General features: G+C 43.5%; 1 protein-coding gene and 1 pseudogene across 3 annotated transcripts in view; one reads left to right on the top strand and one right to left on the bottom strand.

Annotated features, from left to right (window-relative positions):
- The window catches only part of LMX1A (LIM homeobox transcription factor 1 alpha), a 174,041-nt gene that overhangs the window by 13,991 nt on the left and 142,547 nt on the right, over positions 1–17,503 (top strand). The gene's annotated exons all lie outside the window — the stretch shown is intronic.
- On the bottom strand, positions 576–1,008 carry LOC133761093 (large ribosomal subunit protein eL22-like; annotated as a pseudogene).

The raw sequence follows: 17,503 nt of genomic DNA, 5'->3' as shown, positions 1-17,503 counted from the left end.
AAGGAGACAGAGATTTTCCACTAGCTGGTTCACACCCCAAATGGCCACATGACCAAAGCTGTTGACAGGCCGAAGCCAATGTCCAGTTGCTTCCTCTGGGTCTCCCATGTGGGTACAGGGGCCCAGGGACTTGGGCCATCTTCTGCTGGTTTCCTAGGCACTTTAGCAGGGAGCTGGATTGGAAGTGGAGCTACTGAGTCTTGAAATGGCCAGCACCCGTATGGGATGGTGACTGTACAGATTGTGACTTAACCCTCTGTGCCACAATGTGGCCCCAAAGAGAATCTTAAAAACAGTTAACTCATTGATTAAATCACTCATTTGTTCATTTATTTTATTTTTTTGTGAAAAATTAAAATTAAATGTTTATTTTCGTGCAAAAAATATATTGAAATCCATACATACATTTTTCATAATACATATTTTTTATTTAGTAAATATAAATTTCCAAAGTACAGTTTATGGATTACAATGGCTTCCCCCCATAACTTCCCTCCCTCTTGCACCCCCCCATCTCCCGTTCCCTCTCCCATTCCATTTACATCAAGATTCATTTTCCTTTTTTTTTTGGTTCCCAAGTTTTATTCAAGAACTGATACAAAATTTTCCAGATAAATGAGTTTTAACCCTCATCTTCCTCCTCTTCTTTGTCCTGGTTAATCTGGAAGTATCGTAATTCGTAACTCTCTTTGCTGTTAGCAACTACACGCAACCAATCACGTAGATTATTCTTCTTCAAATATTTTTTGGTGAGATATTTCAAATACCTTTTGGAAAAAGGCACCTCAGAAGTCACTGTGATCTTGCTCTTGCTCCTCTGGATGGTCACGGCCCCGCCCCCGAGGTTCCCGGCTTTTCCGTTCACTTTGATTCTCTCCTGGAGAAACTGCTCGCAGTTGGCTGCGGCCATGATCCCGTCTTCCACGGGGTGGGTGCAGTGCAGGGTGGACTTCAGGACCTGCTTCTATTTTTGCCCCCCTTCGCCACAAGCTTTTTCACGGGCGCCATGGCGGCAGCGGAGGCAGAAAGGGAGGTGGACGCACTACGCAGATGCCGTTTCATTTTCAATTCTCTTTATATACAGAAGGTTGATTCAGTATTTATTAAGTAAAGGTTTCATCAGTTTGCACCGACAAAGAAACACAAAGTGTAAAAATACTGTTTCAGTACTAGTTATAGCATTACTTCACATTGGACAACACATTAAGGACAGATCCCACATGAGAAGTAAGTACACAGTGACTCCTGTTGCTGACTTAACAATTTGACACTCTTGTTTATGGCGTCAGTAATGTCCCTACGCTCTAGTCATGAGTTGCCAAGGCTATGGAAGCCTTTTGAGTTCGCTGACTTCGATCTTATTCTGACAGGATCATAGTCAAAGTGGAAGTTCTCTCCTCCCTTCAGAGAAAGGTACCTCCTTCTTTGATGGCCCCCTTCTTTCCGCTGGGATCTCACTCGCAGAGATCTTTCATTTAGGTCTTCTTCTTCTTCTTCTTCTTTTTTTTTCCAGAGTATCTTGGCTTTCCATGCCTAAAATACTCTCATGGGCTCTTCAGCCATATCCGAATGCCTTAAGGGCTGATTCTGAGGCCAGAGTGCTATTTAGGACATCTGCCATTCTATGAGTCTGCTGTGTATCCTGCTTCCCATGATGGATCGTTCTCTCCCTTTTTGATTCTATCAGTTAGTATTCACAGACACTAGTCTTGTTTGTGTGATCCCTTTGACTCTTAGACCTATCAGTGTGATCAATTGTGAACTGAAATTGATCACTTGGACTAGTGAGATGGCATTGGTACATGCCACCTTGATGGGATTGTATTGGAATCCCCTGGCATGCTTCTAACGCCACCATTTGGGGCAAGTCCGATTGAGCATGTCCTTCCCTCTCTTATTCCCTAAGAATAATTGTGTGTTAATTACAGAGTTCAACCAATAGCACTAGAACAAAAAAAAGACTATAATGGATAAAGTATTACATTGTACATCAACAGTCAGGACAAGAGCTGATCAAGTCACTGTTTCTCATAGTGTCCATTTCACTTCAACAGGTTTCCCCTTTGGTGCTCAGTAAATCACTCATTTGTTCATTTAATCATCAGATTTTTCTAAGCTCCTGTATACAAAAATGGGTAAAATAACACTGGGGGCGGGCCCTGTTGCGTACTAGACAAAGTTGCTGCCTGCAGTGCTGGCATTCCTTATGGGTGCCGGTCTGAGTCCTGGCTGCTCTACTTCCAATCCAGCTCCCTGCTAATGTGCCTGGGAAAGCAGTGGAAAAGGCCCGAGTGTTTGGGCCCTGGTACCCATGTGGGAGACCTGGAAGAAGCTCCAGGCTCCTGGTTTCGGATGGGCCCAGCTCCAACTCTTGTGGCCATTTGGGGAGTGAACCAATGGATGGAAGACCCTTCTCTCTCTCCCTCTTCCTCTACATCTCTGTAACTCTGCCTTTCAAGTAAATAAATAAATAAATCTTTAAAAAAACAAAACAAACACTAATATGTTAACAGTCTAGCAGAGACATAAACAGATGCTTTATAACGAGAGCAAAATTCTTTTTTTATAAAGATTTATTTATTTGGAAGGCAGAGAGTCAGAGAGAGAGGAAGGTACACACACACGCACACACACACATACATTTGCTCTTCCATTTGCTTGTTCACTCCCCAAATAGCCACAAAAACCAGCTCTGGGCCAGCCTGAAGCCCAGAGTGCAGAGCTCCACCCTGGTCTCTCATATGGGTGGCAGGAGTTCAAGTACTGAGGACATTATCTGCTACCTTCTTGGGTGCATTAGCAGGAAGCTGACAGAAGCTGAGCAGCTGGCATTTGAACCAGTGCTCTAATATGAGATGTTGATATTGCAAGCAGTAGCTTAACATGCTATGTCACAGTGCCAGCTCCCCCAATCCAATAAAATTCTTTTAAGAGAGGTATGGTCAGTGAGACAGAGCAGTGAATCTAAATCTCTTTGTTCTGTATTACTATTGCTATTCAATATCTTTATAATGATTGTCAATTAAAAATATAATATACATATACTTTGTATATAGACATATATATTGTATGTGTATACATTATATGTGTGTATATATGGTTTGTAAAAAATTTATGGAAAATGCACATTATGAAAAAAACTATGTATGAATTTCAATTTTTTTTTGCACCAAAACAAACTTATCCCTTAATTCTATTTTTCCATGCATCTTTGAAGTCCCCTTGTTTATATATTGGTTATTATCTGTGTCACTAGATCATGAACTACATAAGGGAAAGCACCTTTCTGTATGGTTTGATTTTGTTTTTTAATCCTGCTTCCCCAGCATCTTGCACAGTACTTGACAGATAGTAGGCATTTGACAAAGTCTTCCCGCTTGAACAGATAAATTCAACAACCAACTTCTTGGGATTGTTGAAAAGGTGTAGAAGAGGTGTTATGTTAATTGTCTCTTGGTGAATGAGTGGGAATGTAGGAAAAAGGGAAAGGGTGGGAGAGTTGGATGTGGAGAAAGAATCAGGAGCAAGTTGATAGCATCCTGAAAAGGAAGCATGTTGGTTCCTGTAATCACTAATCATGGAAATGGTGGTAGTCACAGCATCAAATATATTAGGGAGTGGGCTGGATGTGGACTTCAAATAGTACCAAGCAACGAGGAGCATTGTGTAACATGCAATGTGCTTCCAACTTCATCCTGCGGCTAGGAGGCAACCAGCAGAGATCTCTATGCAGAGGGATGGTATGGGCATACTTATTTTCCAGAAGGTAATTCTTATGGCATATGAGGGCACCAGTAGGAGCCTGGGTAGAGACTGGGCAGAGTGACCCATCAGACAATTGTTGCTGTAGTCTATGGGGGATCATGTGGATATGAATTAAGGTGGAGGCATTGGGGCTGGTGCTGTGGTGTAGTGGGTAAAGCTGCCAAATTCAATGCAGCATCCCATTTAGGTGCCTGTTTGTCTCCACTGCTCCACTTCCAATCCAGCTTCCTGTTAGTGGCCTGGGAAAGCAGCAGAAGATGGCCCAAGTCCTTGGTCCCCTGCATGCAGGTAGGAGACCAGGAATAAGTTCCTGGCTCCTGGCTCTGGCCTGGCTCAGCCCTTGCCATTGTGGCCATTTGGGGAGTGAACCAATGGATGAAAGATCCCTTTCTCTGTCTCTCCCCCTCTCTTTGTAACTGTGAGTTGCAACATAAATAAATAAATCTTTAAAAAAGATGGAGGCATTGGCAATGGAGAGAACAAACATGATAAAAAATATTCCCAACAGATGATGAATTGTACTTAATGATTTTTAATATTGTGGGAAGTAGTGACTGAGAGGGAAGTTTTGAGGATACTCCAAAAGAGATGAGGTGGATGATCATGTCCATACTTGATACAGGGAATTCAAGAAGTAGAGCAGGCATTTGGGACAGGCAGAGGTGAATAATGAGAATAATTATGGATATACTAAGTTACTGGTTAGACATTCAAGTAGAGATGTCCAGGAGGCAATTGTATAAGAAGATTTGCAAGCTAATCTGGACTCAAAACTTCAGATGCATTATTATTATTAATATGAGAAGAGGAGAATACCCAAGGGGATACTTGTGTATAGAATGAGAGGAGGGCCAAGGGTGGAGCTCTGGGGAGCACAATATTTCAGGGAGGCCTGGGAGAGCCTACTGCAGGGAGAACAGTAGGGCAAATGGGGTTCTGGAAGACAGGGCAGTAATGGGGAACTTCAAGAAGTGAGGCCACCTATTTGCCCTTGGAATTGGCAGTTAGTCACTGATAAACTTATAAAGCATAGTCTTGTTAGAGGCATGGGGTACAGGAAGTTCAGCAATTAGTAGGCTGTACAGTAAAAGCAGTTGAAGAAGTAGATGGTAGACGTGGCCAAGGCTTTGCAGAAGACAGATAGTGAAAGAACAATTGGAGGGAAAAAGATAGTACTTAGGTTGGAGATAGATTGATGGTGACAGAGTATTTTTGAACCTACAAGATGGCTCAGGTAAGCTTAGTCAGGAAAGAAAGAAGACTGAAGATTCAGGAGAGGGAGAGGCATCTATTTGGTAGAGGAGAAGCTCAGGGAAGGTCAGAGAGCATCCAGGGCATGGGTCATGCCACTGCTTTGCTCTTTCCTAACCATTCTCTTTGCTATTTTATGCATTTCCCTGTGGATTAGCTAGAACTGATGACCACAGGACAGAGGCTGGCAGTGAAGGGTGTGCTTCCCTTTGCTCCCTTGGGCTTCTCCGGGGGCAGCCACTGTAACTAGCTTCTTTCCCAAGGCCACTCTGGTTCCTGGACCTGAGAAGTGAAGCTCCAGACTATTTCCTTCTTTTTCAGATACCAGCCATCTTTGTGTAGACCTCACTTGTCTGTCTTCTTCCTGTTTCTGTTCTTGATCTATGCAGAGCTCTATCTGGTGACAGCAGGGTCTAAGGTATACCACTTTGGGCCAACTCCCTGGAACAGGTCTACAGGCCTTCCAGGGCTAGGAACCAGTCAGCTGTGCATGGCAAATAGACCTGCTTTATGCCTGGCATTTGAAGACCTTTTGCTTTCTGTGGCACTTGGGAGGACTCTCAAGAGAAGGGAGTTCAGGATGTGGGCACCATCCTCCTTGCTGACCACATCTCTGAGCCCCTATCTCCTTACCCAGTCTTGTGCACTTGGGTGATTCAAAGGGTTAGTTCCCTTGCCTGGAGGCCAGCATGATCTAGTGAATAACTGGGTTTTTCAGGATCCTTGAGCCTTAATCTTGTCTTTTCCTCTGCTTTGCTTAGTTGGGCCTGAGCAAAACATTTAACCTCTTTGAGACGATCCCATTTACTGCAATTCCTTTACTTGTAACACTCTCAGGTATGGAGGCTGACAAACAAACTGAAATGTGCAGTGGTAGAGGCTTAATTGTTCTGACAGGGAGTGGGTGAGCAGCAGTATGGTTTAGATGGGTATTCTTCCTTAGGTATGTGGCTATCCTATCCATATGACCCTAAGAAAGAAAAGATGATAGGTTATAAGGAACCAGACCTCTTGGCTCAAGAGGGAATTAAACTGAACTGGTGCTGCCAAAGAAGCTAAGTATTTTCCAATGGCTTTGCCTTGGTGGCCAGTAAATTCAGTGGAAAATATATTAGTGATGGGTTATTTGATATCATAGATATCCAACTGATTCATGGAATGAATTTTTCTACTTGTCAACCGGTTGTTAGGGCTTAATTTAGACTGAGCTCAGTAGTGCTAGAAGGGAGACTTGGGTGGAGAACTATAATACAAATGGCAATACTTACTAATATATGATTTTCTACTTTCCCTGTTGACAGTTAAAGAGCAAGGGCCAAATGGAATGCACTCTTTTAAATGGCAACATGGACACAGTGGGATTGTTGGAAAGCCATTAGTAGCCGAACCTAGTTAATATCAGCTCAGGTAAAGGCTCTCCATCACTGGCCCCTTTCCCTCAACTTAATTATTAAAGGATTAAAGGACTTCCCCAATGAACTCCCTTAAAAATTTAATGATGTGCAGTATTGCAGAGGTTGAACTGTTACGATGAAGTGATTTCAGCTTGCCCTGACATTGCTGGTTAATCAGAGAGGGAAGAAGGTTCCAAGGCTCGTGTTACCTGTAATATGGCGAGACTCACCGTCACAGGCAGTGGGATCAGGGAGCTCACATTCTGAGGTGTGCCAGGTTTTGCTAACTTCTGGGGACAAGACAGAGGGAGAAGATACCCTGCCTGTGGCCCTCCAGTCCATATAGCATCTGTGTAGGTGCTACTGGCTCTTTCTTAGAATTGAACAGTACTTTTAGGAGAAGCTCCTGGAAAGAGATGTGTGTGGGGCCTTGATGTGATGTTGTAATAAGTCAGTCCTCAGCAGTCACTTGCAGCCTCCTTAAACATGAAGTGTGGGCTTTGAGTTGGCCTTTTCTGATTGTTACAGACATGGACACCAACACCCACACACACACATGCCACATCCCAGTGTACCTGGGGATATACACCTGTGGGATCAGTCGGCAAAGGCGGAGGTGTAACCTGTGGTTGGGGAACTAACTCAAGTCCTCTTGGTTTTTGTGGTAACCCAACCCATATCCTTAGATTCACCAGCACCAAGGGGCTTTATGAGCCACAAACAAGCTTAACATTCAAGGCCATGGGTATGCCCTGAGTGCTCCGCAAATGCAGGTCTATAATGGCGCATACAGTGAGGGGTGAGGGTATCACAGCACAGCAGCACTTTCCAGCTTGATGGCTACTGTCTTACTTACCAAGTCTCCATGGCAAGAGGCATTGAGCATTGCTGACTGTCTTATTGATGAATCACTCAGCACTTAGGAGTTCTAGACATCAAGGGTCATTTCTAATTTTAAAACTCTATCTGAGAGCAAGTGTTTAGGTTTTTTTTTTTTTAAAGATTTAGTTTATTTATTTGAATGGCAGAGAGAGAGAGAGAGAGAGAGATCGATCTTCCATCTGCTGGTTTACTCCCCAAATGACCACAATGATTGGAGCTGAGCCAGTGCAAAGTCAGGAGCCAGGAGCTTCTTCCAGGTCTCTCACCTGGGTAGCAGGGGCCCAACCACTTGGGCCATCTTTTGCTGCTTTCCCCAGGCCATTAGCAGGGAACTGGATTGGGAATGGAGTAGCTGGGACTTGAACCAGCTTCTATATGGGATGCCAGCTTTACCTGCTGTGCCACAATGCTAACCCTAACTTAGCTGTTAAGATGCCTGCCTTGCACATTGGAGTAATTGGGCTCAATGTCTGGCTCTAGATCATGACTCCAGCTTCCTGCTAATATAGACTTTGGGAGGCAGTGGTGATGGCCCAAGTAATTGGGTTCCTCCCACTCACATGGAGATGTGGATTATGTTCCTGGCTCCTGGCTTGGGCATGAACCTGCCTTGGCTGTTGCCAGCATTTGGGGAGTGAACCAGCAGCTAGCAACACTCTTTCTCTGTTTATGGAGGACTCTCTCTCTGTCTCCCTCCCCTCAAATGAATATATTTTTAAATATCTTAAAAAACTTCAACTCTGCTTGGTACAGCATCTACTGTTTATTTTGTGAAGCCTATTTCTTGTTTGGTTAAACTTGGAGTTCAGATTATTATAATTTTTCATGTGCCATTACCTAGCAATCTTCTATCCTTTTTTAAGATTTGTTTTTTTATTTATTTGAAAGAGAGGGAGAAACAGAGAAAGAGTTCTTCCATCCACTAGTTCACTCTCCAAATGGCCTCAATGGCAAGGACTGGGCCAGGCCAAAACCAGGAGTCTGGAACTCCATCCTGGACTTCCACATGGGTATCAGGGACCCAAGTCCTTGGGCAGTCTTCTGCTGCTTTCCCAGGTGTGTTGGTAGGGAGCTGAATCAGAAGTGCAGCAGCCAGGACTTGAACTGGCACTCCAATACCTGCTGGTGTCACAGGTAGTAGCTTAACTTGCTGTGCCGCAATGCCAGCCCTCAATCTACCCTTCTAAAGAATGAACTCATAGTGACTCAGTTTCTTTCCTCCGTGCTCTGAAATTGCCATTTAATGAAAGATGCTATTATTTTTAGGGTAAGATTTAGAATTGTGGTTCTGGCCCTCAGTTTTGATCAGCCTCAAAGATGTGTTTTAACTTATTTATTATTTATTCAATTAATATAGTTTGAGTACCTCCTGTGTGCTAGACATCGTTCTAGGTACTCAGGAAGCAGCAGAGAATGGCAGAAAGAGAATCTCTGACTACACAGAGCTGACATTCCAGAGGGGAAGAAAAGACACAAACAAATAGAAGACACCTTCCTGAGGCCTGCATGGTGGCATAGTGGGTTAAGCCATCACCTGCAACTCTGGCATTCCATATGGGTGCTGGGTCATGTCCTGGCTGCTGTGCTTCCTATCCAACTCCCTGCTAATGGCCTGGGAAAGCAGCGGAAGATGGCCCAAGTGCTTGGGCCCCTGTACCCAGATGGGAGATCTGGAAGAAGCTGCTGGCTCCTGGCTTTGGCCTGGTTCAGAACTGGCTGTTGAGGCTGTTTGGGGAGTGAATCAGCAGATGAAAGATTCTCTCTCTCTCTCTCTCTCTCACACACACACACACACACACACAGCCTTTCAAATAAATAAAAAAATAATCTTTAAAAAAAGACACCTTCCTGCAGATATCCTCAAGTCTGATTCCCCTGGTGTGTTTACTCTCCCTCGTCTCCCAGAGCACTGATCCTCTTTGAGCCTGGGCTGTAATTTCCCTCTTCAGTGGCCAGTGTCTAGCTTGTCCTGCCCATTAGACTCTGAGCTCTTTTGAACACTGGGATGGTTCTTTGTTCACCTGTTTGAGGCCTGGAACATGATTGGCACCTGGTGATTGTTGTGGAAGGCTTGGAGTGATTGAATGAGGTGGTGGAAGAAAGTGCAGGGAGGTGATTCCAAAGTGCTCCGCTGGGGCTGAGATGGTGAGGACATTGGAGGAAGGGTATGGGACAACATGGCTTTTGTTGAATGTGGGTGAGATAATATTATGCTTTGGAGATGCAGGTTTTTATTACTTAAAGACTTCCCCAGAAGCCAAAAAGGAGGGGGAAGTGGAAAGGAGTCAAGTGAGTGAAAAATCCAGTGACACTGGTATTTAGGAAGTCTGTTTGAATTGGGGGTGTTAAATCTGGATTTCTCTGTAGGATATCTATGAATCCTTCAAATTATTTTTCCAGAAGATAGCGTGTGTGATAGTGTGTGTGTGTGTGTGTGTACTTCTGGGGAAGAGGGTACATAGATCTGATCAGACCTAGAAGTCACCTGTGATCACAAATGATTAAGAGTTAGTGATCTGAAGAAAGGGAAAGTGCTAAGTATTAGGCACCATCTCTCCTGGAGAAAACAACACAGTAAGAATGGAGGGCATGGAACATGTTTCTGGCCTAGAGGTTGGGATGCACACTTTCAATGTTAGAGTGCCCTGGGTTTGAGTCCTAGATCCATTCCTGAGTCCAGCTTCCTCTGGGAGGCAGCAGATGATGGCTCAAGGACTTGGGATTCCTACTACTCATGAGGAAGACCCCAAAAGGAGCTCCTGGCTTCAGCCTGCAGAGTCCCAGCAGTTGCAGGCATTTGGGAAGTGAACCACCAGATGAAAAGATCGATGTGTGTCTGTGTGACTCTCCGTCTCTCTTTTGGTGTCCCTGTCTCTCTGCCTCTCAAATTAAAGGAAAAATAGTGGAGTGAGGAAGCCTCAGACTACCACCCCTCTGCCACATACACACAGATGGCGACATGGATTTAAATCCTAGCTCTGAAAGGCTCCAAGGAATCTGCCTTCTTATTTCTAAACGGAAGGAACTATCTATGTTGTAGGGTTGAAAATTATGTGTATTTATAAAGCATCTAGTAAATGCTCTCAATAAATAGTAGCTAATTATACTAATAATTTGTATGCTAACGTTTAGCAATACAAGCCAATGGTAGATTATGCCCATATGGGCAATTTTATTCTCATACCAGTGGTTTGTTTCTTTCACTACCTTAAAACCTCAGTATTAGTTTTCTAAGAATTCTCAGTGGATATACCTAATATTTTAAAAGGATATAAAAGCCGACAGATTGCCTTGTAAAGTAAAAACACACATCAGATTTAAAAAAGAAAAATCAAGAGCAAGAAATACTTGGTCTTGGAACCAGAGCATTGAAACAGATGGAATCTACTTACCATTGTTGATTTATATGAACTGTGATGAACTTCAACTGTGACCATCCAGTATTTATTTGTTACATTCATCCTACACTGAGAGATAGTTAGCAACTTTATTAAGTTTACCCTTCTTTGCTAATTGCAATCATGTGTTGGTAACTGGAGATTGAACTGAGTTCTTCTGACTTGATACGGCTGTCAGGAGGAACTGATGCACTTGGATTTCACAAACATGTGTGAACTGTCCAGATCTCATCTTATGTTAAACAGGGTACTGGTCTTTCTCAGAAGGTGCACATAATGATGAAACTTATCAAGTTATTGTCTATTCTTCATAAAAAAGATCCTAAAATGGACCATAGTTAATCAACTTGCTAATACTAATTCAGTGAATGAACACACACTCCAATGTTTAAATACCAATGATCTTCAAAAAGTTAATGGAAAATATGTATTATGAAAAAATAGTACATGGATTTTAAAAACATTTTTAAAGAATTACTTTTAGCCGGTGCCGCGGCTCAATAGGCTAATCCTCCGCCTTGCGGCGCCGGCACACCGGGTTCTAGTCCCGGTCGGGGCACCGATCCTGTCCCGGTTGCCCCTCTTCCAGGCCAGGGAGTGCAGTGGAGGATGGCCCAAGTGCTTGGGCCCTGCACCCCATGGGAGACCGGGAGAAGCACCTGGCTCCTGCCATCGGAACAGCGCAGTGCGCCAGCCACAGCGCGCCTACCATGGCGGCCATTGGAGGGTGAACCAACGGCAAAAAGGAAGACCTTTCTCTCTGTCTCTCGTCTCTCTCTCTACTGTCTACTCTGCCTGTCAAAAAAAAAAAAAAAAAAAGAATTACTTTTATTTATTTGAGAGACAGAATTACAGACACAGAGAGAGAGGTCTTCCATCCAATGGCTCACTTCTTAAATGGCCTCCATGACCAGAGCTGGGCTGATTTGAAGCCAGGAGCCAGGAGCTTCTTCTGGGTCTTCCATGTGCATGCAGGGGCCCATGCACTTGGCCCATCTTCCACTGCTTTGCCAGGCCATAGCAGAGAGCTGGATCAGAAGAGCGGCTGGGACATGAACCGGTGCCCATATGGGATGTCAGCACCGCAGGTGGAGGCTTAACCCTCTATACCACAACACCAGCCCTGGATTTCAAAATTTTTGTGCACCAAAATAAACTTATTTTTCATTTCCATTTTCCATGAATGTTTTGAAGCCCCTTTGTATGTGTATGACATCCATTAATTTATGCATCCACTGTGCATTTTCATAAAGGTGTATTTTCTGTAAGAGTTCAAAGTTTTTGAATTTGTATTTTTTAAAATCACCTACAGTTTCTCTCAACCCTTCTACTAGTCGCTTTGAAAGTACTATGTAATGTAAAACTACTAACAATAGACACAGAGAGCCTAAATGAGTAGAAGGTCATATTTTAAGTAAATGATACAAATCAGTCCCAACTTACAACCATGTCTTCTTTCTATTTCAGACCCCAAACTAATTTACAAAAGAGATTGCCCTCTAAATTTGAGTAATCCATAAAATCTCTTTGTACAGGGCTGTCATTGTGGCTTAGTGGGTTAGGCCACCACCTGCAATGCCTTCACCCCATAAGGATGCTGGTTCGAGGCCTGGCTGCCCCACTTCTGACCCAGTTCCCTACTAATGCACCTGAGAAAGCCATGGAGGATGGCCCAGATGCCTGGGCCCTTGCACCCACATGGGAGACCCAGATGAAGCTCCTGGCTTCAGCTTTTGTCCCAGCCCTGGCAGTTGCTGCCACTTGGAGAGTAAACCGGTGGATAGAAGATGTCACTCTCTTCTCTCCCTTCCTCTGTCTCTAATTCTTCCTTTCAAATAAATAAAATAAATCTAAAGAAAAAAATATTAAAAATCTTTTTTTCCCAAAGGGGTGGTGTTTCAGTGACACAATTCAAGGTCAAAATGCTCATTCCTTATGGGAATTCTTACTGCATCAGGGAGGGCTCCAGGATGGGAGCCTCTGTTGGAGATTCTGGACCACCTGGGACTACTTGAGGTGGACTGTAGCTCTCAGGCTGGTGATTTGAGAGTGGCCAGACCTGGAGGGCTTCCTCCCCTCTCCGTCAGTCAAGAAGTTGACTGAGACCCCGAGACCTCATCCCCCAGCTTGTACCACTATCTTTCCAGCTGCAACTTGCTGGGTACAAAGAAGAGGGCACCTACTCTTAACTCCTTTCATAGCCAGGACAACTTCAGCTTAAGAAGAACTTAATGTAAGCACCATTGCACAGTACTTAACGTTCCCCATAATGAGTCATATGAAAAAAAGGCAGAGTGCTTGAGAATCAAACCTGGACTTGAATCCTGGACTTGTTACTTATTAGATGGGTGACCTTGAATGGACTATTTGATGTTTTTGTGTCTTAGTATCTTCACATGTAACATTAGGATAATATATTACCAACCATGTAGGAATGTTATGAGTTTTAAATGAGACATGAATGTTCATAACTTAAAACAGTAAATGTTAACTCTGATCATCATCATTAGCATCATTATCATGGAATTGAAGGCAATCGTGACTGAAGTTGCTGGAATTCTCTGCATCTGTCTGTTTTTGCTTATGCCTTTTGAACTGAACTGTGACACGGACAGTTGCTCTGTGCAGCAGTGCACTAATTGCTTTGTTTATACGAGTTGTGGGTCAGTTGGCAGTTTTCTGTAAATAATGCATATTAACTCATTCTGGATTTTGTGCATCTTTTCCCAGCTTTGTCTACATGTCGTTTGACTCCTAGTCTGCTCTTCACTTAGCATCCATGGTGGCCACTGTGTTTAACTTTACCTTTACTTGAATGCATGCACCTCTCTGAAGGAGGCAACAATCAATTTATGTCATATATGGCTGTCAAATGAGAATTTTAAGTAAACATGCATCGAAAACCGTAAAAACACACACAGCTGTGAGATCTTGAGTACTGAAAAATCGTATGTCTATAAGAAAACCCCTGGGGTATATTAGTAGAAATGAAGTTTGCTTTGTGTCTTCTGTGTGTGCATCTGAGTTTAGACAACTGTCCTTGCCATCAAGAACTATGAAATGTTGGAGGATGCAGTTGTATAAAAATGAAATGCATAGAACAAGTGACTATATCGTTTAGAGAAGACTACACAGAAGAGACAGTGGACACAATGGGAACTTTTTAAAAATTTAGCTTTAAAATGACAATTCATTCAAAAGAGTGAGTTTGATGTTGCTTGGAATTCGAAGGCATGCTGCCATGAAAAAGATGGACCTGAGTGGGGCTTTGAAGAATCAAAAGCAAGTATAAGGAAGAAGAGCGGGGGCAGTCTGGAAGAGGGGTGAGAGCAAAGGATTTGGGATCTGTGGAAACAGATGCTGTGTCATGTGCTCCTCACCACACTCTCACTCGCTACGAGAAGATTGAGTCTTAAAGAGACTAAGTGATGGCCCCAGTGTCCCATGATTTCTAAGTGGTGAATATGGGAATCAGGCCAGGATTTCAAATGGTGGGTCCAGTGCTCTTTGCTCTGTTCACAGCTGTTTTGTCTGTAAGCAAAGCCCTGGAGATGCCGTCTGCTCTAATCACCAGGCTATGTGGAAAGGTCATGCCAGTCCCTTCTATAAAAATTTAAATTCAGTTCTGGGACAGTCCTGCTGCTGTGCCAATGGGTTTAAGTCAACTCTCCAAGAATAAGGGAGGTGATGTTTCTGGACATAATTACCTTAAAACTCCATTTGATTACTTGACAAAATAACTATTGATTGGGAATGAATTAAGCAATGATGGATGATTGTACTCAGTAAATTGTCCCTTCCATTACTGCTGCTGGGTTTGGGCATACATAAATTTGGCCATTAATAACTATAACTGCATCCTGACATATATTAATATACATGTAAATTGTTGGATTTTAGAGATGTAAGATATTTCATAGATCATGTATAGTGTAATAGTTAAAAATAGGAAAAATAGTTCCTGGTTTCTAATCTTTATTTTTCAAGATGCATCTCCAGTAGACAGTGTTTAGCTGAGTCTTGCTTTTTAAAATCCATTCTAACCCCTTCCTTTTAATTTGTGTGTCTAATTCATTAACATTTAATATAATTATCCATCTACCTAGATTTAGGCCTATCATTTTGCTATTTGCTTTCTATTTATGCACTCTGAGTTGTTTTTCCTCCCTTCTTCCTTGCAAGCCTTCTTTTGGTTAACTTTTTTTTTTAAAGAATTCCATTTTAATTTGCATGTGGACTTTTTAACTGTATGTCTTTACATTTTTAATCAGTTGTTGTAGTGGTTATGCCAAGATTACTATATATATTGTATTTGCTTTGTATATATATATTTATATTTATATAAATATAATATGTATATATATTTAACTATTCCTAATATACTTAGTGTAAATATTGTATCTCTGCACAGGCACTAGGAACCTTGGAAGTATTTATGTCCACTTTCTCTCTTCTGCTGTTCCTTTGGCTCTACTTGTCAGATTTTTCCTTCTCTGTCCTTCTGATTGGATTATTTCTATCACTCTACCTTTACTCCAATCTGATGTTAAGTCTATCTGGTGAATTTTTTATTGTACATTTTAAAAAATTATTTTAAAAATTTGTTTGAGAGGGGAGCACACACATGCCCACGCACACATACAGATAGACACTCAGAGTGTTCTCATTCACTGGTTCATTCTCATGCTGGTGAATGCAAGGGCTGGGCCAGGAGCCACCATGCAGGTCTCCTACAGGAGTGGCAGGAACCCAACCACCTGTGATATCACTGCTGCCTCCCCTGGGTGCACATTAGCAGGAAGCTGGAATCAGAAGTGGAGCCAAAACTTACATCACTCTTAGAGGTAGTCATCTGTCCATCAATAATGGTCATGTTATAACACTATAAATAATTTTAGATTTCCATGAATTTTGATTGTTGGGGAAGTGGGTGAGAAGGCAGTCTGATGGGTTTCGCTAATAACAGCTTTTGCTGTTCAATGCCACCAAAACTCTTTGTTTCTTCTGTTCTTTACCCTTTATTCACCTGTATCCATGTAAGGCATTTTTGAGGGAAGAATTTTTTGTTTATTTACTTACTTTTTTAGATTTATTTGAAAGGCAGAGCCAGAGAGAGAGAGAGAGAGAGAGAGAGAGAGAGAGAGAGAGAGGAAAGGAGGAAGGGAGGGAGGGAGGGAGGGAGAGAGAGAGAGAGAGAGAGATATCTTACATCCACTGGTTGACTCCTCAAATGGAAGCAACGGCCAGAGCTGGGCCAGACTGAAGCCAGGAGCCAGGAGCTCCCTCTGGGTCCCTGATGTGGGTGCAGGACCCAAGTACCTGGACCATCCTCTGCTGCCCTCCCAGGCACACCAGCAGGGAGCCATATTGGAAGTAGAGCAGACAGGACATGAACTAGTGCCCATATGGGATGCTGGTGCCACAGGCGGCAGCTCAACCTGTTACACCGCAGAGTCCAGCTCTATTTATTTATTTTTTTGCATATGACCTCTCACTACCTTCACCATAGTGTTCTATTCTCCTTTCCTATTTAGTGGGCATGTTTTGTTTCACTCTCTTTTCTTCATGCATGAAGTGGCCAGCCCAGGTCTTTGTCATGCCAACTGTCCTTCAATGAATGGCCTTTGGGGTTGCTGACATGTTTTGGAGACAGAGTCCCAGTCTGGCATAGAGACTAAGCTAGCTATTTCAACTCTTTGCACATCTTCTCTGGAGGGGAGGTGCCTACAGCTTCAGCTCTGGGCTCTTTCCTGCCCTGGTGCAGAGTGTACTGGAACATAGCACTGCGGGGCTGCCTTCATGCCCAGTGACAGCATCAGAAATGTGCCCGTCTTTCTGCGATCTCTCCCATCACACAGGGACTGACTAAAATCTAGATGAGTGAACACTCCAGCTCCAATCACAGAGCAGATGCTTGGCCCTGGGTAACTGACCAGAATACCAGAGTTTCTGTGGGAAATAGTGGGAAACAGCTAAACAACGGCACAGCTTGGTGTTTCTGCTAATGAGTTTTTCTTTATCTCAGTTTGTGGTTCACGTGCTCTCCCTTCTCTCTCCTTCCTCTCTCCTTGCTCTTGCCTTCTCCCCCAGTCTCAACCCTAGAGACAGAAAGAAGTCGTGCAGTTTCCCAGTTCTGTATTGATGGAAGCATTTTTCCATTAAAGTTCTTTGCTGGATTTTTAAAGTAGAGGTAGGTGGTGGCTGTGCAGGCAGCTCTGGTCTCTCCCTACCTTTGAAAATTCCCCAGTGAAGGCCTCTTGGTGAGAAGGATTTACAATTGAGACAATGCTGCTTTCACAGCTTTTAATTACACTTGACTCTTTCTGAGGCCTCCTGCTGGCAGTCACTACCTCTGAAAAGGGGACTGGAGTTGGGCTGAGAGCAGTGTGGGAGTCTCTCTCTTCCCACTGGCGGCCTGCAAGTGTACAGACCCTGCGTGGTTTCTCTGGTCCAGTAGGACAGAAGCCAGAGACTGTCCTGGGGAGGTGGTTCCTGAGTGTTCAGAGCAATGAAAGAGTGGGCCCCCTTGGTCTAATTTCTGTTCTCATGGGCTTCAGAGCTCAGGTCTCACTCTCAGGACTCAGCGGTAGTTCTGTCACCAGTGGCTCTCTCTCTCTCTCTGAAGTTGGGTTTGGGATTTTTCTGAGTGTCCGTATCTGTCAGGGTGGCTCCTTGAAGCCTGTAGCTGGTTCTGGTTATTGCCAGAGGTAGAGTTAGCCCATGGTTCAGGTTGGACTAGGATTCTTCCCCTCCTTGGAGTGCTTCTTCCTCCTCCTTTTGGCCCCTCTCCTTATCTCTCTTCTGCCCACTTTC

The sequence above is a fragment of the Lepus europaeus genome, chromosome 5, assembly GCF_033115175.1.
Source record: "Lepus europaeus isolate LE1 chromosome 5, mLepTim1.pri, whole genome shotgun sequence".
Lineage (NCBI taxonomy): Eukaryota > Metazoa > Chordata > Mammalia > Lagomorpha > Leporidae > Lepus > Lepus europaeus.
The sequence above is the reverse complement of the archived record's forward strand: the minus strand, read 5'-3'. Positions and strand labels throughout refer to the sequence as shown.